Source organism: Akebia trifoliata, chromosome 11, assembly GCF_017979445.1.
Source record: "Akebia trifoliata isolate Shusen 1 chromosome 11, ASM1797944v1, whole genome shotgun sequence".
Classification (NCBI taxonomy): Eukaryota; Viridiplantae; Streptophyta; class Magnoliopsida; order Ranunculales; family Lardizabalaceae; genus Akebia; species Akebia trifoliata.
The window spans coordinates 29,296,641-29,320,783 of NC_141385.1; the positions used below are offsets into that span (position 1 = coordinate 29,296,641).

The following is a 24,143-nucleotide window of genomic DNA, read 5'->3' on the forward strand; positions in this document are numbered from 1 at the left end:
GTGCTAAGCTAATGCCCGTGGTCCCTCTAATTAAAATACCCAACAGATAGGTACTTTTGTGTACTCCGATAACAAAATACAGCAACTTATACTGGCTTTATAAGAGAGGCCAAGTTTTACGTTTACATAGTACTTTTGTGCACATTTCTCTTTATCTTTTGATCTTTGTGTGCATGATGTGCACATTCTTTTCTGTATGAAATGGACTAATATGGTTACGAGGAATCCGAGCTGGATAACTACGCTGAATTCTTCCTATAAACATGGTGCAGCTCTTAATTGAAATTGTGATTTCAAGTAGTGGAGAAGTTCAAAATCTGCAATGAATTAAAGAATGATCTTTAGTTGTTCAGAAAAAAGATTCGGAGATGATACATCAAATTGCATCTACTGTAACAATTCATAGTGTATTTTCTAATAATAGGTGCATTAGATAGTTGTTTACTAATCAAACTATTTATTTTGTTTTGGCTACCTTTCCCAAAATTTTGGGATTGGATGAATAAATCTTGCTTCTCCATTCAATTTTTTCTAAGCCCCATGTCTTCTGTTATCGCAAATGTGTTCATGTCCGCTCTCACTACCTCAATCTAAAATCTAAGTTGTCTTGGTTTTGTTACTAACTCGTCTTTGATATCAGTAATGAACTCAACCTAGTTGGTAGTGTTCCCAGGCTCTATATTGGAGTTGACTTAATTAGCTTGAGTTAGAAGCAAAACTTTTTATTTACATGCTTGGTTGTTGGTGTACGCTACTTAGTATCAAATTGCTAAGAATTTCAAGTAGATGTACAAAAGGAGAAATGACTAAGAAATAATTTTGATCTCTTGTGTAATCTTCTTTGGGTAGGAGTAGACAATACTGCTAATTCTCGTATGGACAAAGGATTACTTGATTGATTCTTACAGTGCACATTTTGTTATGGTAGGTAAGCTATATTAAGGGGCCATCTCACATAAGAACCATAAAACCTGAGCTTGGGGCACCACTTTATAAGAGGTTGTTCATAGCTTAGAGGAACATTTGGTTGCTGAGTATGTATATCCATCTTTCCATCCTCTTTTATTTATTTTCCATTTGTATCTTGGACACTATCTAAATAAGCAACTAACTAGGGCTGGTAAAATTCTCATCTCTTTTGGAAAGAATCCCCCATCAGAACTAACTTTCAGAAATTTCATTATCTCTTTTTAATTATATATACAAGTTTTTGGAACTCCTAATGTCTTGATTTACATGTACTTTGATCTATTTTGATACTTAAAAAGCATACTTCATCTCTTAGACTAAATTTATCATATCTTGTTCTTATTTAGTTTGACTCCTATATAACTATGTCTTCTTTGAATAGAAAAATAATTCAGAATCCAGATAAATAAATTTCCAACTAATTAATCTAGCTGACCAGATATTGGACCCACTCATGACCTTCAATTAACATAAAAAAGCTATGTATTTGGACCATACAAGCAACCAACACACACATGCATGCATTGCACGTACACGCACACACACACACACACACACACACACTCACAGAACTAATGAGATGTGCACAATATACTGAACATCCATATTTTCTAAAATAAGTCGGTCCTATTGTTCATTGAAAATAGATTTCAACATGCATTTAGATTATGTATTCAACGAAATTAGATAATATTAGAATATTAAAACGTTTTGTTAAATATTTGCATTCCACAATGTTGCAGCATCTCTCTCAAATGTTTGATGTGCATATCTCACATTGGAAAGGAATGAAGTTATCCTACTTACATATTATTAAAATCTCATTAAATTGTAGCTTGAAAAGTGTTCATGGGTTAGTGGCTGTCACAAAAAATATGAGGCTAACATTGCTCTGTTTAACTCTACTAATTTTTATGTATTATCATTATACTTGAAGTGAAATTATTCAAATTTTTATTTTATGATTCTTGCATCATTCCTCTTGATCCACTATTTATGGAGGGAAACTTGTTACCAACTCCTTACAATGTGGTCAAGGACCAAGAGTATTGTGGAGAGATTAGAGTTAGCCTCACATTCACTCCTGAGGTATTTGTCTTGATGCCCTTTAATCTGTTTATATGCATTTTTATAACTAGTATATAGTAAACAACCTTCTCCATTAGTCACAAAACCCATATGAGAGGAGAAATAAGTGAAAAAAATAAAAAACAAAAGCACAACTTAAGTTCAAGCCCCATTTATCCCTATGTGACTCAAGATCTATAGGATGGGCATAATACGTAACTAAAGCACTATGGTTCTTTGCACATTCTACGTTAGTTGAGTGTGTTTGAGTTTAGTATTATTCTTTTTAATTGACTACACAACATGCTTTGTCTGTATTCCATCTTCTGTATGATCATTGATTTCTTCTTCAACTTATTGTTTTGTAGCTCCGACATTAGAATTAAAAAAACGTCACACTTCTGTTGACGAACCTTTGATATTGAAGGTATGGAGTGATATCTTGGTAATCATGTTTTGTGTTCATAAGGCATGGGAGAATGTGGGACTCTCTTTGGCTGTTTGATGGTATTAGTGGTTTATATATGGTGATTGATTCCACGTGGCATGATCTTTGAACTTGAAATTTTGAGCATACATCACACAAGAAACTTTTGACACGGCGGTGAAGTCTTCAACCATCTCAAAAAGGAGTATCTGATCTAGGAAACAGTGGCAATGTAAAAAAAATCCAAACCTTGAGAAAAATAAGAATACATGATAGAGCGAAGAGAGTCAGAAGAGATGAAAGGCATCACAACCATTTTCTTCTGATTGTATTTTATTTCTAAGCAATTATGTGACTCAATTTCATTTGTTAGTGCCCAATTGCTTCTATTAGAGCTTGTTTAGTAATGGAATTTCAATACACAATATGAATTTTGAGTTGTTTAATTTAATTTGGAGCTTGTGTTATGATTTTTCTTTTATTTTTTTATTATTATGTTGTTTATTGTGATTGGTGAATTAGAAGACCATGCTATTGTTTGTTAAACCTCCAAATTCGACGGTCATACTCTATGAATTTTTTTTAAATTTTTTTAAAGCTCATTCTCCAATAATTTGATAGTCCAGGATTGTCAAAAAAAAATTCTACAAGAACATATTTGACGGGCACATTTGACAGGAGTGTCTGTCAAATTTTGAGAAATTTGACGAGCTAAGACCGTCAAATATGGGCTTTTTTCACATAGTGCATGTCGAGCAAATACTGCCTTTAAACCATCAGAGTTGGTTGTTGGGACCACATAACACTTGTTGGAGTTGATCCTATCGAATCAAGTAGTCAGACTCCGTCTCGGGCATGGGCACATCGGTAACAGGCATCCCTAGAAGTCTACTAATGGTGTGAGGGATTACCATAGTACGAAGAGGTGGCCGAAGATGAAATATAGTGACAACTAGAGACGGAGGATTGTACTCGATTTTCGTCACACTTGCATAGATATTGACTACACACATAAGGTAGACGCCACCACAAAAATGAAACATCTCTTCCCAACCCACGCGATGAAGCATACTAAACACGTCATATTTGTGAGCGGTGGATTCTTGAACATTGATTTCACAAATAAAAAAGCGCTTCTTGAATGATGTGCATCAAGATACATAATTAACATGATCTGTGGGTAGTTCATCATTTGATTCAAATTCCAATTCCTCAACTAGCATATGAGAGGGTAGAGGTAAATGAAGAGGTAGTGGAGCAAAGTAGGAGGAGAAACCATATTCATGGACATTTTGGAATGACGAGGAGGCGGATCTTGTGGAGTTTGACCTTGTTTAGCCATCACAACCACCAACAAAGAGATGGTGAAAAGGGAAAAGAAGAAAAAATGAGGAACATATTGATGGAAAGATGAGTGATGGAGTAAAACGATGAAAAAAATGGGGAAAAACACACACCCAAAGGAGAGAGAAAGAGAGAAAAGGGGAGAAGAGTGGAGGCAAAAAGAAAAAAGTGATAAAAAAAAAAAGCAAATTTATGAGTAGGGACGTTGCCACCATTTTAATTAATAGCGATGCAGTCAATTCCAAAAAATGCCCAAGAAAAATTCATAATTTTTTGGTTTTAGTATGATTTTAACATGCAAAAAAAATATTATGGACATGCCAAATACTCTTTCAAGAAGTCTCAAAAAAAAAACAAAACAAAACAAAATTTTGTTAAAAGGCAAAATTTTTGAAAATTTAAAAGAGAGAAAATGAGCTAGCAATGAGCAAATAAATCGATAGAAGCTCGAGAATGAATTTATGAGGGGTCTATAAACCCAAATCTACAAATAGTCTCAAGTTCGAGAGAGATTCAAGCATCAGTGAAATTGCTCAAAAGTGATGTCTAAAAATGACGTAAAATTTTTATTTATGCAAGAAAGATCATAACCTTGGATATGTCTAAAAAGCACAATGATTGAGTCTAAAGACTCAAATTTACCCATGCTAGGTGAAAAATCGAAAATAAAAATTTATAGGAGTGCTAACGAGCACTCAGCCAATTATCTCAGACTGGGAGCTCATATGAAGCACTTTTTGAAGATGTTCAAAACGCATCGAATCCAAAGGTTTTGTGAGAATATCGACAAGCTGACTTTCGATTGGGACATATTCAAGAGAAATAACGTTATCTTCAACAAGTACACGTATGAAATGATGCCGAATGTCGATATATTTTGTTTGAGAGTATTGGACTAGTATTGTTATAGAATACTCATCATATCTTGAGATAACATGTAGTCTGAAAACATCTACTTCATCTACCGAAGTTGTACACAACAACTTCTGGTCGTAATGTACTCGGCCTCAGCGGTGGATAGAGAAATAGAGTTTTGTTTCTTATTTTGCCAAGCAATGAGACAGTTTCCTATATAAAAACAACCACTACTGATGGATTTTCGGTCATCAATGTTTTCAGCCCAATCAACATTAAAGTACCCAGCAATAATAGAAGATGAATTAAAAGGATACCAGATGCCATATTCGAATGTACCAACCACATAATGAATGATCTATTTGATAGTCGTTAAATGCGATTCCTTAGGATTGGCTTGAAAGCAGGCACAGGCTCCAATAAAAAAGGAGATGTCTAGCCGACTAGGTTTCAAATAGAGAATGCTACTAATCATACTCCTATAAAGGTGTTGGTCCACACTTTTACTAGATATATCTTTAGAAAGTTTGAGTATGGTGTAGTGAGTTCTACCAGACTGAAGACCGAAATAATTTACCAATTCATGTGCATATTTAGTCTACAAGACAAACATAATATCCTTAAGCTATTTAACCTACAACCCTAGGAAGAAGTTAAGCTCACCTATCATGCTCATTTCAAATTCAGATTGCATCAAGTGGGCAAACTTATGAGCCATCTCTTCATTGGTGAAGCCGAACACAATGTCGTTCACATAAATCTGGGCAATGAAAGTATGACCCTTGACCTTTTGAACAAATAATATTTGATCAACACTAGTCCTAGTATAGTTATGGTTGATCAAAAATTGACTCAACCGGTCATACCACGCACAGACTTGTTTAAGACAGTAAAATATATTTTAAGTCCGAAGACTTTGTGAGGATGTTTAGGATCAATGAAACCCTTGGGTTGCTCAACATAAACTTCATCATCTAAGATGCAATTCAAAAAAGTACTCTTGACATCCATCTGAATTAATTCAAATTTCATAGATTATGTTATGGACATCAAAATTCGAATCGATTCAAGTCTAACAACAGGGGCAAAGGTTTCATCAAAATCAACACCCATAATCTGAGAATATCTCTGAACTACTGGATGATCTTTGTTTCTAACAACATTGCCAAGTTCATCAAATTTTTTCTTGTATATCTATTTGGTTCTGATGGCATTCTTATCAGATGGTCTTGGTACGAAGCACTACACGTGATTCTGAGTAAACTGAAAAAGTTCCTCTTGCATAGCTTGAAGTCAATATTCATCAATGAGGGCTTCATCAATATTTTTGAACTCCATTTTGGATGTAAAGTAAAGATGATTGTTCAATGTTTCAAGTTCTCGTCTGATTTTAACACCGATGCTAGGGTCTCGAAGGATTTGATTGGCGGGATGATCCTTGACAACAAGTAATGTTTTCGGAACCTGAGACGTTGAGGGAGTTGAAGATGGAACATGAAATACTTCCTCGTCCTCAACCTCTGGGTCAAAAAAACCATTGTCTTTAATGGGTTTATCATTGATCACCACATTTATGGATTCTTGGATGGAGGAGTTCTTTTGATTAAAAACTCGAAAAGCACGACTATTTGAAAAATATCTCAAAAAGATTGCTTCGTTACTCTTCGAATCAAATTTTTTCAAGTGTTTACGATCTTTTAGGATATAACATTTACTTTCAAAGACTTTGAAGTGCTTGACACTAGGAGTTTTTTCCTTCCATAGTTCATAACCTATTTTGTTTAAGCCTACTCAAAGATATACTCGATTGATAATGTGACAAGCTGTATTCACAGTTTCGGCCCACAGACTTTTAAGAAGTTTTTTACTATGAAGCATGACTGTGACCATTTCTTGAAGAATGCGATTCTTCCCCTCAACAACTTCATTCTACTGAGGGGTCCTAGGAGCTGAGAATTCATGTCGGATTCAATTTTCATCCTAGAAATGTGTGAACTGACCATCCTCAAACTCTCTACCATGATAACTTCTAATCCTACCTACAACTAATCATTTTTTTTATCTAGATTCGCTTAATGATCTTTTTGAACTCATCAAAAGTATCAGATTTTTTTCAAAAAAACGACCCAGGTGAATCTAGAGTAATCATCAACGACCACCAAGAAATGTCTCTTACCTCCTAGACTCATAATTTTAGTGGGACCTACAAGGTTCATATGTGAGAAAGCTAGGGGTTTTGAGATAGCAAGAGTGGATGTTATTTTTTGGTATTCCCCACAAACATCTCTTACTTGTTTACCTAACTTGGGTAATCCTCTGACCAAGCCTTTTGAGATTAGACGAAATAAGTTCTTGTAATGGACATGATCGAGTCGTTGATGTTACAACTGGATTTCATCAATTTGAGCCACGTTGCTCACACAAGAGACAATGGTTTTTCCTGTATTTTCGATAACATAACAGTTATCAGAAGTGCGAAGATCTCTTATAATAACTTTACCATTGAAGGTTGAGATCTCGCAAATTTCATGACAGAAATTCACCAAGTGGTCATTATCGCATATTTGGGATATGCTTAGAAAGTTGTATTTCAAACCATCAACACATAGTATATTTTCTATCGTGGGCAATCCCAATCCACTAACCGCTCATTGCCCAATAATCTTGGCGGTGCTGTCATCACCAAAGGTGATAGTTCCTCCATCAAAGTCAACCATGTGACTAAACTGACTTCTGTCACCCGTCATGTGTCGGGAGCAATTGCTATCAAGATGCCTTGAGAGTTGTGTGAATTACAAGGTACTTGTTATCCCCATTTTTGACTTTTCATTATAGAGCTGTCTTAGGGGGTTGAGGATTACGTTTAAGAGGAAAAGGAATTTTCCTATTCGACTCTACTTTCTCCTCGACAGGTGAGTTATTCTTAAGGGACTTACTCTTCTTGGATGATCTTGAAGGTGATTTTTTCTTTGGATTCCTTCTTATATCTTGATTGCCTTTACTTGACTCAACAAGTTCTTTAACTTGTAGGTTCAGATGAGCAATTTGGTTAAAGAGTTCATCAATATTATTGTTCTATTTGGGAGAAGATGAATTATTCACTCCCTTTTACTTGGGAGACACCTCGCTCTTAACGTTTTCAGCTTTGTTTTGCAGAGGCGACTTCTTTTCATCATGCTTTTTCTTTTCAACCAATAAAGATCTACCAATAGGGGCCTGTGAGGTTATGTTGTGGATGGTCTTGTATTCAATACATTCATATATCATGTGACCAGTTCCACCATAGAAATTACATGTGATGACTTTTTTAGGTTCGTCTTAGTGTTGGATAATTCTCCATGAATAAACACAGTAGGAAATGGAGGTGATGTAGAAGTATACCTATCATAACCCAAACCTTCTTTATCCCTATAGGGATTTTGAACTCCCATAATATTTTCTAAATCCAAATTTTCCTAAGTGTAGTTACGCTCAAGTCTAGCATTATGTTTTTACAACTCATTGACGTTAAACTTAAGAACTTTGTTTTCATCACGAAGGTTCAATAATTCTAAGTTTTGATGGGCTATAGTGGAGTTTGCCATATTAAGAAGATTTTTTAATTGTTGAAGATTTGTGAGCATTTCATTCTTTTTATTCATGGCTTTATCAGATAAAGAAGACACACTAGACTGTCTCTCTAGGGCTGTTTGGAGTTGAATTTTATTGTCTTCTAATTGAAGCACTAGGAAACATTTTTCCTTACTAACTTGACATATTCAGCACACCATCGTTCTTTTTGAAGTTTTTTTTTATCATAGTTCTTGGTCAGTTTCACATGACTAATGAACAGTTGATCGAATGCTGACTAAAGTTTGAGTTTGTCATCATCATCCTCTTTCCTCATCAAATGAAAAGACATCTTAAGGGTGATTCTAATTTTCAGATTCCTATTTTTCATCAATTTCATCCTCATCGAGTATGGAGATTGTGGTGGAAGCCATAAGGATTCAAATGGTTTTGTAGTTTTTAGAATCTGATATCTTTGTTCCTCATCTCTTGACTCATTTGAGTTATCATCCCACGCGATTTTTGTAGCCATAGTATTTTCCTTAGACTTGGCCTTTAAAGACTTTTAGATTTTTGTTTTGAGGGACAAATAGTGGAATAATGGCATTTTCCACCACAACTGAAGCATTCAGTATCTTCCTTGGATTTGGACGAGTATTTTCCTATTATTGGTTGTTTATTCACAGGTAGACTCTTTCTGCCGAAGCTATTGGAATCTTTCCTCTTGAAGAATTTATGAAATTTTCAAGCAAGCAAGATCAAGTCCTCATCTTCAAGGTCATCCTCGTCATCTTCTTCATTATTGATTTTATTATTATCTTGGGAGGAAGATTCAACAAGGTAATGAGATGACCATTTAGATGGTGCCTTAAGCAAGGAGGTCTTAAAGACCGTTGTCTTCCCTTCAGAGGGAGAACCTTCAAGATGGAGTTCAAAGGTTGCGAGTGAACCCATAAGTTCTTTAACTGTTTGAAAGCGCCCTTGATCTACTGGTGCAAATCTGCTTTTATTTTTTTAGGAGTCGCCACCTAGTTTTACAGTCTAAAAACTAAAACATGACTCTAAATGGATAAAAAAAAAATATTGAATTGTAAAAAAGATTATGGGTACGAAGATCATGTTACGGGATTGGAAGGTGTTAGGCACCAATCCCGCCCAACGAATATCAATCTCTACTTTTGTCAAAAATTTTACATTACAAAAAAAATATCCTAAAAATAAAATAAAAATATTATCTTCTTTAACTGAGTGATTGCAATGATCGATTCCCTCAGAAATTGATGGAAAGTGTTCATCGTGTAAATATTATCACTTTTGTCTCAGTTGTTAGATCTACTTCCAATCTTCGAGATGAGATTTTCTTCTCCTAGATCTGAATATTTTCTGACTTTTTTGGGGTGTCTTAAGAGTTCTAGGTGTTTTTTAGGTGGAAAACTAAGACTTGGGGGTTAAGTATGGGTTTGAAATTTCAGATATAGGATTTTGGGAAGTCTTGGGAGAGTTTTTGAACTCTCTTTTCTAAGATTTTTTTTTACCTACGAATTTAAGTGGTGGATGCTCCTTTTAAAAAGAGTTTTGAATATTAGACTTTGTATTAGGTCTCTTAGAGATAAGGTTTGTTAAGTTGTTTTAGATTAGGATTCAATTAGGTTTTATTTGAATTTTGAATTTTGACTTATGTAGAATGAGAATTTTTTTAAGTTTTAGGAGAACCCCTCAATAGAGGGTTCTTTATTAAATTATATTTTTAATTCTTCGGGACCCCCAGTGGAGGATTATTTATTAAATATCATGTGGGCCCCACTTAAATAAATGGTCACTACTTAATATTTGACCCATGGGCTTAATTAATTGGTTTTATTTGTCCAAAAAAATTTAATTTAATTTATTAAAATTTTATTTTATGTTAATTAATGTTTTAATTATTAGTTTTTAATTTTTTATTTTTTAAGATTTGAAAATTTATCGTTTTGCCCTCAAAGAGGGCTTTTGCGTTAAAAGGTTAATTTTTGATGTTTTAGAATATTTTGCAATCAGTTTTTTATAAAAAATTCAATGAGAGTATTGGTTTGTGTCACTTATGGGTTTTTTATGTAAAATGATAATAGACCCTATAAGGCACGCTTTCATAATTTTGTCGAATTTTGTGAAAATTGATGAAATAATTTATTTGATTTTAGTTTGTTATTTTATGTCTTCAAAAGGGTTTTCCTAAGTGTAATGTAGGCTCTAGGGATATTTTGATGTCAAGGGTATTTTGGTAATTTCATCATTTTTAGTGATTTTTCTCGTAATACATTTTTTTGTCTGAAAATGATGATTTCTATGTTTTTGGGTCATATTTTCCTAACGTAGCGTGATTTTTAAAGTTTATTTGTTTGAAATATCTTATCTGAACTTTGGAAACACATCTAGTAAAAAATAAAAATATTGGAATATTCATCTATCATTGGGAACCGTCTCAATCGGGTTTACAGGTTGATTAATTAGACAAGTGCGAAAATGGGGGTTTCTACACTAGCAAAGTCTCCACATCTCGATATTCATCAATTGAGGTGACCTTAGAAGTGAACCTCTTGGGTAGAAATCTAAGGATTTTAGCGTAAATTCTTCCCTATGGGCAGACTCTCTCACATAAAACGTGGAATATGTCACTTAATCGTGTCTATAATTCCTGGATAGTTTCACTCTCCTCCATCTTAATGTTTTCAAATTGAGTTCTAAGGAATTGAAATTTAGACTTTTTCACAATACTAGTTCCTTCGTTCGCGGCTTCTAAAATTTTCTAAGCTTGTTTGACCGACATACATATTCATATCCTTTGATATTCAGCATCGAAAATTGTACTAGTTATAGTATTAAGTACTTTGAAGTTATTGCTACTGTCGATCTTATCTTGTTCAAACCAATTCTTTGATGGTTTTGGCATAATGATGGAAACACCATTACTTCTAACTTGTCAATAAGAGGTTCCCAACCTTCCTCTATATCCTTACTTAGGGAGTTGATGTATATCATCATTTTATTTTTTTCAGAAAACATACTTTACACCATCAAATATGGGAAAGTGAATGGGATTTCACTTCTCGAATTTAGACATGATTCAAAATTTATAAGATCAACTCAAGGTTGTTAAACCCTTATAGAGTAACCCGCTTTGACACTAGTTGAAATGTTGAGTTTTGCACCTTGTCTAAACCTAGAGGGGGGTGAATAGGTTAATTAAAAATTATATTTTAAATTCACCACACAAAGCTAATCTAAGTCTCTTGATTATACTAATATCATTGAATACATAGATATGCATAAAGTTAATCTTAATTGATTTATGGCATTGCATACAACAAGAAAATATGAATGAGGCATTTTATCAAACACTTGATAAGCAAGTCATGGCATTCATGTCATTCATTCAAAGTAGAACACCATGCATAATCGCAAAAGGGGACAATCAATTTATAGTGGTTCGGTAAGTTGCCTATATCCACTACCGAGTACCCAACTCTAGGGTCTTAGGTTCCACTATCATATGAGGTTTATGGTTCACCTTAAAACTTTACAACACAGATTTTTCTCTAAGCTAAATCTAAATCTATGGTTTGAAAAGAATACTTCTTCTGTGAATTTTTTCCTTAAGAAATGCACAACCTTGTACTCTTGAATAGAATCCCCAACTCCTCACAAAAGCTTGGTTTTCACTAGGAATTAAGAATCCTTTTTGTTAAAGAAAGAAAAATAACAAAAAAATACTCACAAGGACCTAGCCTAACTTGATTGATTTGCCAATTTTTTTATCAAGTTCTTCATGTCCTTGAGAATGTCACCTTTATTCCAAGTACTCCTTACTTCAAGAGAATGCTTTAAGCTCCATAAGATTCACCAATATGTGTGCAAGTAAGAGTGTTGAATGAAGTGGTTCAATAGTGAAAAAGGCTTGAGTTGAATATGTTGGAGAAATTCTGATTGTGGTTTGTTGAAATAATGAATTATAAGCAATATTATAATGTAAATAATTTGAGAAAATTGGAAGAACTTATCGGTGACTGAGGCACAGAGAAGCCACTGTCTTTAAAACCAATTTCGCCTCCTTAGGATTGAATCCTCAGTGCAGTCGATTTCTGACGTTTGATTTCCAAGATTCAATAGTCACTGTCTACTAACCGTTCACTCGGAAATAGTAGATCTACGGCGAACTCGATTAGATCGAACTTTTCACAAGCAGCAAGATTTGTATTCAGAGAGAACATAAAATTTGAAATCGGAGAAGAAGAGAGATCAGAAAGTATTTCGTTTTCTATACTTGAATAAAAGGAAAAAATTAATTTTATAAACAGCAAGCCATCGGTTCACAACAAACCTAACTGTTCACAATTGTAGTCCAAAACGGTAAAAAACAAATCAACGGTTGAGATAAAAACACAAACCAACGATTAAGATTAAATAAAAGTTTAGCAAAAATGGGCCTATCACGCGCACCCACGTGAGGATTAAATTCTGAAATCTGCACCCCCTTTGCGCGCGCATCGTATGCGCACACACGCACTAAGATTTTCCGACGGGTTGGCCCCAAACTCAATAGGCTGCCGTCCCACAGTGCCTTGGGCCCCCATGTGCGCTCGAGGCCCAGTCTCTATCTCTCTCACACTCAAGCATTAAAGAGAGAGGGATTATAAATAAGTTGAGAACTTTCCTTGTATTTACCCGATGTGGGACTAAAGAAAGAAGAGATGTTTTTACAACTTTCAAAACTAATAAAGTAAAGTAAAACAAAAAAAGAAAAGAGTTCTTTGATGTTTCACCAAAAAAGGAAAGTACTACTTTTTACAATAAAACACTCAAGAGGTCTTGAGTTCAAAACTTATTCTCAACAATAAATGAATGAAATATTATATGAAATAACTATGAATTTTATAAAAATCCCTCACAAATTCATAGTAAGAAGAGAAGGAATTGCTGCTCGTACAAATTGAAATACCAGATACCTAATATCGATGTATTTTGGATTTAATCGATACTTAGTATAGATAGACAAAACTCACAGGGACCTGGTGTAACTAGGTTACTTAACCCTTTCCCTTTTAATGTAAGTTTACCTATCATATCATACGTATCTTTCTTTCTAGGATCGTTCGAGTTCTTATGGTTTAACACTTTCCGACCATGTGTCGAATCTTGGTATTTCATGAATGCTTTAGAATAATTGCCCATATTATTCATAAGAAACGACCCCACTTCTACATTCACATAGGTAAATCCATCAAGTATGTTCTATGACTATTACACACCACCCAATAAGGCTATGGATTATATTAAGAACTTTTGTTCATCCTTAACTCGTCATAGATAAGTACTACTTAACATCATAGGAAAGGGATCAAAAGTTTTTCAACTCTTTTTCACTAGTGCTTCATCAATTAGTTCAGTGACTTGTTGTTACCCATTGAATCTACTTCTTGGGATCTCCAGTCATATAAATTGGATTTCCATCACAGACTAATTATTTATATAGGCATTCCATTCCCCTCGATGATTTACTCACTAACCCTCTAGTTAATAGTTTTGTTAATAGATCTGCTAAATTACTTTTTGACCTTACAAAGTCAATAGCAATCACTCCATTCATTAATAATTGCCTGACCACATTATGTCTAAGATGAATGTGTCTACTTTTACCATTATATATATGGTTTTTAGCCTTGGCTATAGCAGCTTGACTATCACAGTGTATAAATACTGATGGCATTGGTTTTTCCCATAAAGGAATACCTATTAATAGGTTTCTTATCCATTCAGCCTCAGTTCCCGCTAACTCTAACGCAATGAACTCTGATTCCATTGTAGATTTAGTCATACATGTCTACTTAAATGATTTTCAAGAGATAACCCCTCCACCTAACATAAAAATATAACCATTAGTGGACTTGGATTCATTAGATTCTGATATCCAGTTTGCATCACTATACCCTTCTAACACATTTGGATTTCCACTAAAATGTAAACCCATGTCTATGGTTCCTCTCAAATATCCAAGAACCCTAACTAATGCTATCCAATGGTCTCTACTAGGATTACTAGTGAACCTACTTAGTACCCCCACAGCAAAAGCTATATCTGGACGAGTACAGTTCATTAAATACATCAAATTTCCTATGATCCTAGCATATTCTTTTTGTGACACACTATCACCTCTATTCTTTCTTAATTTTATGTTCGGATCTAAAGGAGTCAAGACAGGTACACTCTCAAAATATCCAAACTTTTTTAACACTTTTTCTAATAATGGCTTTGAGACAATACAAATCCTTCATCTTTTTTAGCTATTTTAATCCCTAACATGACATCAACTTCTCCTAAATCCTTCATCTCAAATTTGGATTTTAGGAAAGATTTAATTTTCTCAACTATTTTTAGATTTGTTCCCAAAATCAACATATCATCTACATACAAACAAATGATTACATCAATTTTGCCACTAAATTTGCTATACACACATCTATCACAATCATTAAAAATATATCCACTAGACTTAAGCATAGAATCAAATTTCTCATGCCATTATTTAGGTGCTTGTTTTAGCCCATATAATGATTTTACTAACCTACACACTTTATTCTCTTGGTCAGGAACCATACACCCTTCAGGTTGTTCCATATAAATTTCTTCTTCTAAATTGTTATTTAAAAATGTTGTTTTGACATCCATTTGGTGAACTACTAATTTGTAAATAAAAGCTAAGGCTATTAAAACTCTAAAAGTAGCAATCCTGGTTACTGGAGAATACGTATTAGAGTAATTTATTCCTTCTTTCTGTCTAAATCCTTTGGCGACCAATTTTGCTTTACATTTATCTATTGATCCATCTAATCTTAGTTTCTTTTTAAATACCCATTTGCATCTAATAGGTTTGGTGCCTTTAGGTAACTCCACTAATTCCTAAATATGATTTAACATGATTGACTATAATTCACTATTAATGGTTTCTCTCCAAAAAACAGCATCAGGAGATGTCACGGCTTCTTGATAAGATAACGGATCATCATCTACTAAATAAGTATAGAAATCATCTCCTAGATTGGTTTCTTTTTTAATTCTTTTACTCCTTCTAGGTTCTATTTTTTTAGGAAAGGATTCAAAAATTGACGTTTCTTTTTCTATCACCATTTTTCCTTTGTCATCAGAACTTAAGGAATCTTTAACCCTCATAAGAAAAATTTTCTCAAAAAATTCAGCATCTCTAGCTTCAATGATGACATTGCTATCAATACCATCTTCATTAGATCTTAATGTTAAGAATCTATATGAAATACTATATTCAGAATATCATAAAAATGCACAATCAATTGTTTTAGGTCCTATCTTTCTCGTTTTAATTTTTAGGAGTCCTACTTTACATAAACACCCCCATACTTTAAGATAATTTAAGTTAGGTGTATAACATTTCCAAAGCTCATAAGGAGTTTTTCCTAATTTCCTATGGGGAATTCTATTAGTAATGTGACTTGCAGTCAATATAGCCTCTCCCCACATATTATTAGGCATTCTAGAGTTTATAAGTAACGCATTTAAGATTTCTTTTAAAGATATGTTCTTCCTTTCCGCTATTCCATTTGACTCAAGTGAGTATAGAGGCGTGATTTCATGTATAATGTCATTTTGTTCACAAAATTGACTAAGGAGATTATAATCATATTCTCCTCCTCTATCAGATCTTAATATTTTAATTTTCCTATTTAATTAATTTTCTACTTCATTTTTATATTTTAGAAACATATCTTCTGCTTCATTTTTATTTCTAAAAAGATATACTCTTGTGAATCTAGAAAAATCATCTATAAAAGTAATGTAATATCTTTTACCTCCTCTAAACTCAGGATTTCTAAAATCTCCAAGATCAGTATGAATAAGACTAAGAAGTTCTGAAGATGTTCTTGATATGTTATAGTGTGGCTTATGTGTAAATTTTGATTCTACACAAATCTCGCATTTATCTAATTTCTTAATTTCTATATTAGGTCAAATACCCAAGTTCTTCAATTTCTTTAATTTTCCTAAATTGGTGTGACCTAATCTAGTATGCCATAAAGAAATTGACTCAACAAGATAAGCAGAAGACGATGCAATATCATTCACAATATTAAGTACAAACAAACTCCCTTACAATATCATTTTCCTATAAATACCCCATTTTTAGTCAATACTAGTGTATTAGACTCAAATACAAGTTTAATCCCAACTTTATTCAAAAGAGACCCAGATACAAGATTTCTTCTAATGGCAGGAACATGAAGAACATCTGTGAGTACTAGTGTCTTCCCAGAAGTTAGCTTAAGGGTTACTTTGCATTTTCCAACAACTTGAGATGTTCTTGAGTCTCCTAAATAGACCACTTCGTCTCCCACATAATTGTAGGAAGTAAACATCTTCATGTTCCCACACACATGCCTCGTAGCACCAGTGTCTACTGCCCACTCCTTAGGATTTTTCACAAGACTGACTTCAGAGAGAACTGCAATAATAGTATCATTATTAATTTTAGTTAGATTCACATGATTCCCTTTCAATTTTTCTTTAATTTTCCTGAATCTACACTCAACTGCATGATGACCAGGTTTACCACAGACAAAGCAACTACCTTTTGACTTCTTGAAGCCAACAGTATTCTTAGTCCTTGGCCCCTCTTTTTTAAATACTTTCTTAGGTCTAAACCTAGACAGTTGAGAATCTCCTTCTATGAGATTGGTTTTGGTAACAAATTGTTTAACCTTACCATTTTTCTCTTTTAGTCTACTAGTTTCTTCTATGTTAATGTGGACAATGAGGTCTTCAAGAGATTTATCTTTCTTTTTCTGCCTCAAATTAGTCTTATATTCATTCTAACTTTCGGGAAGTTTCCTAATTAAAGATGACACTACAAACTGTTCTGGCAATTTAATGCCTTCATATGTCAACTCATGAATAATATTTTGAAATTCATTTACTTGATCTATAATCGACTTCCCATTGACAATTAAAAATTTTAAGAATGTTTTAACTACATATTTTTTGACACCTGCATTTTCTGTTACATATTTCTTCTCTAATGCCCTTCATAATTCTATAGAAGTACCATACACACAATAAAGATCATGCAAAGTGTTTACAAGACAAGATAAAATATAATTCCTACAAATTTCATCTACTTTGATCCAATTCTATAGATTAGGGTCTGTATCTATAGGTTTTTCTATTTTGAGTACGAACAATACATTAAGGCCTTCAAGGAAGAAGAGCATCTTTTGACTCCATCTTCGATAAAATCTTCCATTAAAAGGTTCTGGTTTCAACAAGTCAGGTTTCACATGTTCGGGTCTAAAATCCATGTTTTAAAGTTTAGAAACAGAAACAGGATATAGATATAAATTGGTTTTAGGACTGTTGGAGAAATTCTGATTCTGGTTTGTTGAAACAATGAATTATAAGCAATATTATAATGTAAATAATTCGAGGAAATTGGAAGAACTTATCGGTGACTGAGGCATGGAGAAGCTGTTGTCCTTAAAACCAATTTCTCCTCCTTAAGATTGAATCCTCAGTGCAGTCGATTTCTGGTGTTTGATTTCCAAGATTCAACAATCACTGTCTGCTAACCGTGTACTCGAAAATAACAGATCTATGGCGAACTCGATTAGATCTAACTTTTCACAAGCAGCAAGATTTCTATTCGGAGATAACATAAAATTTGAAATCGGAGAAGAAGAGATATTAGAAAGAATTTCATTTTCTGTACTTGAATAAAAGGGAAAAAACTAATTTTATAAACAGCAAGCCATCGGTTCATAACAGACCTAACTATTCACAATTGTAGTCCAAAACGGTAAAAAACAAATCAACGATTGAGATAAAAACACAAACCAACGATTGAGATTAAATAAAAGTTTAGCAAAAACGGGCCTATCACACGCACCCAGGTGAGGCTTAAATTCTGAAATCTGCACCCCCCCTGCGCGTGCATCGTATGCGCACACGCCCACTAAGGTCCGACGGGTTGGCCCCAAACTCAATGGACTGCAGTCCCACAGTGCCTTGGGCCCCCATGTGCGCGCGAGACCCAGTCTCTATCTCTCTCACACTCAAGCATTAAAGAGAGAGGGATCATAAATAAGTTGAGAATTTTCCTTGATTTACCCGATGTGGGACTAAAGAAAGAAGAGATGTTTTTACAACTTTCAAAACCAATAAAGTAAAGTAAAACAAAAAAGGAAAAAAGAAAAGAATTCTTTTATGTTTCACCAAAAAATGAAAGTACTACTTTTTACAATAAAACACTCAAGAGGTCTTGAGTTCGAAACTTATTCTCAACAATAAATGAATGAACTATTATATGAAAATTAAACTATGAATTTTACAAAAGAATGTGTTTTCAACTAAATATGGGGCCTTCCATGGCTAGAGAGATCTTTAGAATGGGTTAGAGATGAGAGTTTCTTCTACAGTGCTTGAACCAACCAACAAAAATGAACTAAAGTTAGTTTGAAAGATAAAAGGGGGACTTTGTGTCTCAATGGTCAAAAATACGATCGTTGGGCACTTGTTGTTGGCTACGCCGTTAGGTACTAATGGTGGAGCCGTAAATTCCAACGATAGTGCCGTCAAAATTATAGAAATATCACTGTAAGGTATTTCGACCATAACTTTGAAACGGTAGCTTTGTTTCATACACCGTTTAGGGATATGATATGTATTACTATGTAAAACTTCCTCAAACTTCTACCAAGGGGTGGGCCATAACCAAAATATCCTTTTTCATTTTTGGCAAAATGAGCTTTCGGGAACTTAGATGATGAAACGGTTCGAAGGAGTAATAGATTTTACCCATATAACGTCTAAAAAAAATCACCAAGGATAGAGGATGGTCTTAAGGTAGTCAAGTCTTTAATGTCCCCTATATGATCATTTTTTGTTCTCAAAAAATTCGATAAGTGAATGGGTCAAAGAAAGAGTTTTCCTAATCACTACGGGTCAACCTATCAATCATCTAAGTGTTGGGAAATGGTCTTATGTGATCTCATTACCTTTTAGGCTTTGTGCACACATATTTGAGCTTTTTGTCGAGGCGCGTGTATTTGAGTAGCTTTATCGGAGTCTTCATATGTATTTAATGGCAAATTAATCCGACACTCAACATATGTCTTGGGATAAACAAAATTTGGAACTAACACATTGTTCTCGCAAAAAGTATACATAGACATGATTTTGAACAAACCAATCCATTTCTAGAATTAAGTCAAATTCCCTAAATTGTAGAAGTTTAATGTTAGCGATCATCTTTTGATGAGCTACTCTAATGATGCAATATTTACATACAGATTTGGCAATATGCTAATCTCCCAAGGGAGTATATAAAACTAGGGTGCGGGATGTGCTTGTGATTTCTAACTTTAACATGTGTGAAAGTTTAATAGTAATATAAAAACTAGAAGAAATTGTGTCTATCAGTACACGAGCTTACACATTAGAAACTATAATGTTACCTTTAAGAAATTCATCTGAGATTGGAACATCTTCTCATGTCAAGTTGTAGACTCTCCCCTAAGGTCTTGGAGGAACTCTTGTACTACCAACTTGCAGCTGCAAAAATTTTGACTTTGTGGCTTGACCACATGGGGTGCTAGATCTCTTAGTATTGGTGGCCTCATTACTAGCCTCTTGTTAGTTTATCCAGGCTGTGCCCCTGTTGGTTGCCATGTCTGAGGAGCCGGGGGTCAATATGGTACATATGTATGGCTTAAAACTACAAGCCACACAAGCATGGGCCTCTTGGTCAAATTTGATCGACTTGGGAATTGTCTTATAAAGCGATTAATCTATCTCTTAGTAGCCTGCAACTCTCCCTCATCTCTCTCTCAATCCTTTGTGTCCTGCTTACCGTCTCCAAATATATCGTATTCTCAAACCCAATCATTCTAATCTTGAAGAATAACCTCGACCCTCTAAAAAATTTACTCTCCTTCCACAACTCTGTGGCCACTATGTTTGGTGCATATCGAGACAATTAGGTAAACTTGATCTCATACCCCATCATAGTTTGTGTCCCTTGAGTTAAAATCACAAACTCTTGATATTTTGTTTCCTTTGTAGTCTCAAACACAAACTTCTCTAGAAATAGCCTTTGAAACCCCATCCAAGTGGCCGAAGTGCCCCCTTATACGTTTTTAACTTACCTCCACCATTGATTAGCATCATCTTCTAGGTTAAATGAAGCCAATGTCACCTTGTGTTCATCAATACAACCCATAGCAACCAAAAGTTCCTTTGTCCTCAACACCCACTCTCCAACCTCTATTGGGTCTACCGACCCTCTGAATGATGGGGCTTGCAATCTCTAAATTTTTTGTAATAATACCCCTAGTTGCAAGTGACCCTGAAGCGCTAGAGCCCTCTCTATTATAGGTGGGCACACAAGAGGTAATAGTCCTATAGGAGGGACCTGGAGTAGAGTAATCTCTGTTCCTTGAGTGTAAGCTTAGCGTTCCCTAATATGGACTATCTCTTTAATTATTTTTCCACGATGTTCTATTATGTGAGCTATCACATCTAGTATTTGATCCATTTGGTCATTGTTACCCTATCATAAAAGTTGACCATCATCTAGTTTTCTCTTTCCTTTTCCTCTCATATCGATAACTGAGATATAAACAATATGTAGTTCAAACTCTTGGAATGAGTAACTATCTGCAAGATAATAGTAGTTCATTCTTCATATCAGAATTTTGACAATATTCCATTTACGTAATAAGTGTATCTTATTTACATTTTTTCATTTTATGAGGTGTCGTAGCTTTTATCTAGCCCTATTTATTATTGGTCATTTTGTATTTAAGTTTAGGGTTATATTTTAAATATTTGTAATCTTGCCCATCTTGTTAATTCCTAAAATAGAAGATTGTTGCATGACTTATCAGTTTTCATGACTCTAGTGAAAAATCCTGAAGATCTTATCTCTAACTTTTGTCAAGACTCTAACAAAACTCTAGACTCAATAAGTTTTTGTCCCATATAGAATTGATATTGACCTTTAATACCACTCTGTAGTGCCCCAAATTATAGCACGAATCCCCATGATCCTATGACAAAGCGAAGGTACTAAATAACACTCTCCATAAATGTTAATAACATAAATAATCAACACAAGGTTAAGATAATAATATAACAGGGGAATAATATTAAAATTAAATTATAGACGTAATAACATACTCACAAAGTATTTTAGTGTAAGAGCGTACTCAAATAATCACCGATGTGGAATCCCACCATTTGTTCCTAATTTTGTAGCTAATTGCTTCATTTACCATACTTGGATGACCATGTATCTGGTTCAAGTTGGTTGTTGACTGTGACTATAAGGTATAGGACCTTTCACAAAGTGTCAATACGTTTGACTACTCTAGACTATTAATAATCATTGACTAGCTATTTTCTTCTAAACCTATTAGGCTAACATATGATTCTTGTAAGATATCTCTGCTCGTTTAAAAACTACCTTTACATTATATATTTTACTGGTAAAAATAGATCAAAATCATTCGGATCTGAATTGTGTTGTTGCTCTCCTATGTATCTCATAGTACATAGGAGTTTACCATTCGAACCATACATCCTAAGATAGTATGTCACTCCGAAAATAACATGACAAACTATCCTTCCAAGCATTCACAGATTCTTTAACAGATCACAAAATAGTTACATATATATTCTTTTTTAAAACAAAATAAAAATTAACATTACAAGCATAGTCACGAAGTCGGAGTACGAGTTTAAATCGGCAAGGGAAAACTTCAAAAAAATGTTAAAAATAGGAAAAAAATACAATGAAAGTAAAAGATATTAAAAGTTATGAAAAAATATATATCCAATGAAAATTCAAAAACTCAAATTATTATCATCAAATCCCATATTTGTACATTTATGAATGACCAAAGTCTATTATGTATCAAATCCTACATTTAGAAAAAAAGAGAAAATGTTTAAATTTTGTTCCTTCGAAAAAAATAGAAAAAGTTGGAAAAAGAAATGGTGACTTTTCTTACACATAAAAAAGTCACATTTTTTTTTACTATTTTAATCGTCAGGGATGCAAGATGTGTTCTAAACGCATTTTTTTTTTCAAAAAATCACTAATTTTTGTTACTATGATTACAGGTGTGTGGGTTGATATCTAGTCTTCCTACTATGCAACCATCCAACATGACAAACATAAATAATGATTACATTCTCATTACTCGTACAGGAAAAAAAAAAAGCATGCAACACTGCCTTGCAAAAACATAAAGTAAATATTAATTATGAATATGCACTCACCAACACACGCACCCAGAGAGAGTCTACACTCTCCGTTGTAAATTCTATAAATATCGTACTTAGAACATAATATTTTTTTGGAACTTTAACACTCAAATCATTTTGTTTTTTCAAATTCAACCAATATTGAACACCATTGGAATTAAGCTTACAATCAATGTCAAATATTAAAATTCATTTTTCTAAAAGTATTTAAGAAAAATGGCTCAAAATAATTAAAAATAGGTTTTTAAGAAAATTTCTATAAGATCGGGAGACTGAATCCGAGAAGTGCAAATTTATGAATTTTTGTACACAGGATTCTAGGTTGGTCGATTGACGTAGAAGTTGTGTCAACCAAGGGTAAAACATGGGTCAAATGAGCTTGTTGGGTTGACTGAGTTAGTTGGATCGACCAAACCTGAGAGTTGCTCACCCTCTACTTCTTTGTGGGACAATTGGTTGGTCGACCGAGGTGGAAGATGGAGTTGACTAAGCTCTTTGGGATGAACGATCCTGAGAGGAATGCACACTTAGCACTTGTTCATGGGGCAATTGGTGGATCGATCAAGCGAAAAGATTTTTTTTATCATATTCCACAATTTTGCCCCAAATTCACTCTCTCAACAAAAAAAATCAATTTCAAACCATGATTCAAAGATAAAACACACCAAACAAATAATTCTAAACATGAATATGTTATATTTTTCCTAATTTATAACAAAAATATAAGGTTTTGAATTGAAAACTAATATGCATTGAAATCTATGACTATCAAGAAGATTTAGAAATTTCCTACCTTAGATACAAAATATAAAGTCCTCGAAGAATGTGAGAGATTGAGTTGAGTATTTCACTCCCGAAAGTAATCAAAGACTCTACTTCTTTGGTTCCCCTTGAAGTTTGCGATGATAAAACCAAGATAGAAAGTTGAAGGAGGCTAAGGTTTACTTTTAGAAGAAAAGAGAGTGAGAGAGATAAAAATCTGGAATTTCTTTTAAGTTTGGTATTTATAGTCCTAGGATGTAAAGGTCATTTTAGAATTTTTTTTCTTTTGTTTAAGTCCATGTCTCGAGCTTCAATTTTAACACAGACCTAATGGTGTCATAGGATTTATTAAAATAAACTAGTAATTTTTTTCTTATTTGATTAATCTTATATGATATGTCCCTTGACATCAGTCTTCTCTTATATACTAATGAAAAATTGTCTTAAAATACCATGATTTTTTATTTCAAATCAGATATTTTCAAACTATGGATGTTGGAATGATGATGAGATGAATTCATTGATGACGAGACAACGGTGATGATGGTTATTGTGATCATCATCACCATGACCATCATTATTATCATCTTGATAAATATCAACAATTCTTTAAAAAAAAAATTAAATTTACCCATTTGTTTGTTAGAATTTTGTATAATTTTTTCATAATACATTTTCACATTTTATCAAATATAGATGATATTTTAAGATAGTTTTTAAATAATTAAAGGTTAAACTTAAGTTTAAAAGAAAAATACTTCCCTTTTTAAATTAGTAAGAAAAGTTTCATACCTGCATTACCTTGTTACATCCAAATAAAAACATGATCTAATGCCATTAGGATGGG

At 33.7% G+C, this 24,143-nt stretch overlaps 1 long non-coding RNA gene across 1 annotated transcript; it reads right to left on the reverse strand.

The window, feature by feature from the left end:
* Nucleotides 1-74: 74 nt before the first annotated feature.
* On the reverse strand, nucleotides 75-23,571 carry LOC147391226 (uncharacterized). Its single transcript, XR_015183258.1, has 2 exons — nucleotides 23,328-23,571; nucleotides 75-317 (listed from the first exon to the last, which is right to left on the reverse strand). It is a non-coding gene; the product is annotated as an uncharacterized LOC147391226 (long non-coding RNA).
* Between the last annotated feature and the right edge of the window lie 572 nt (nucleotides 23,572-24,143).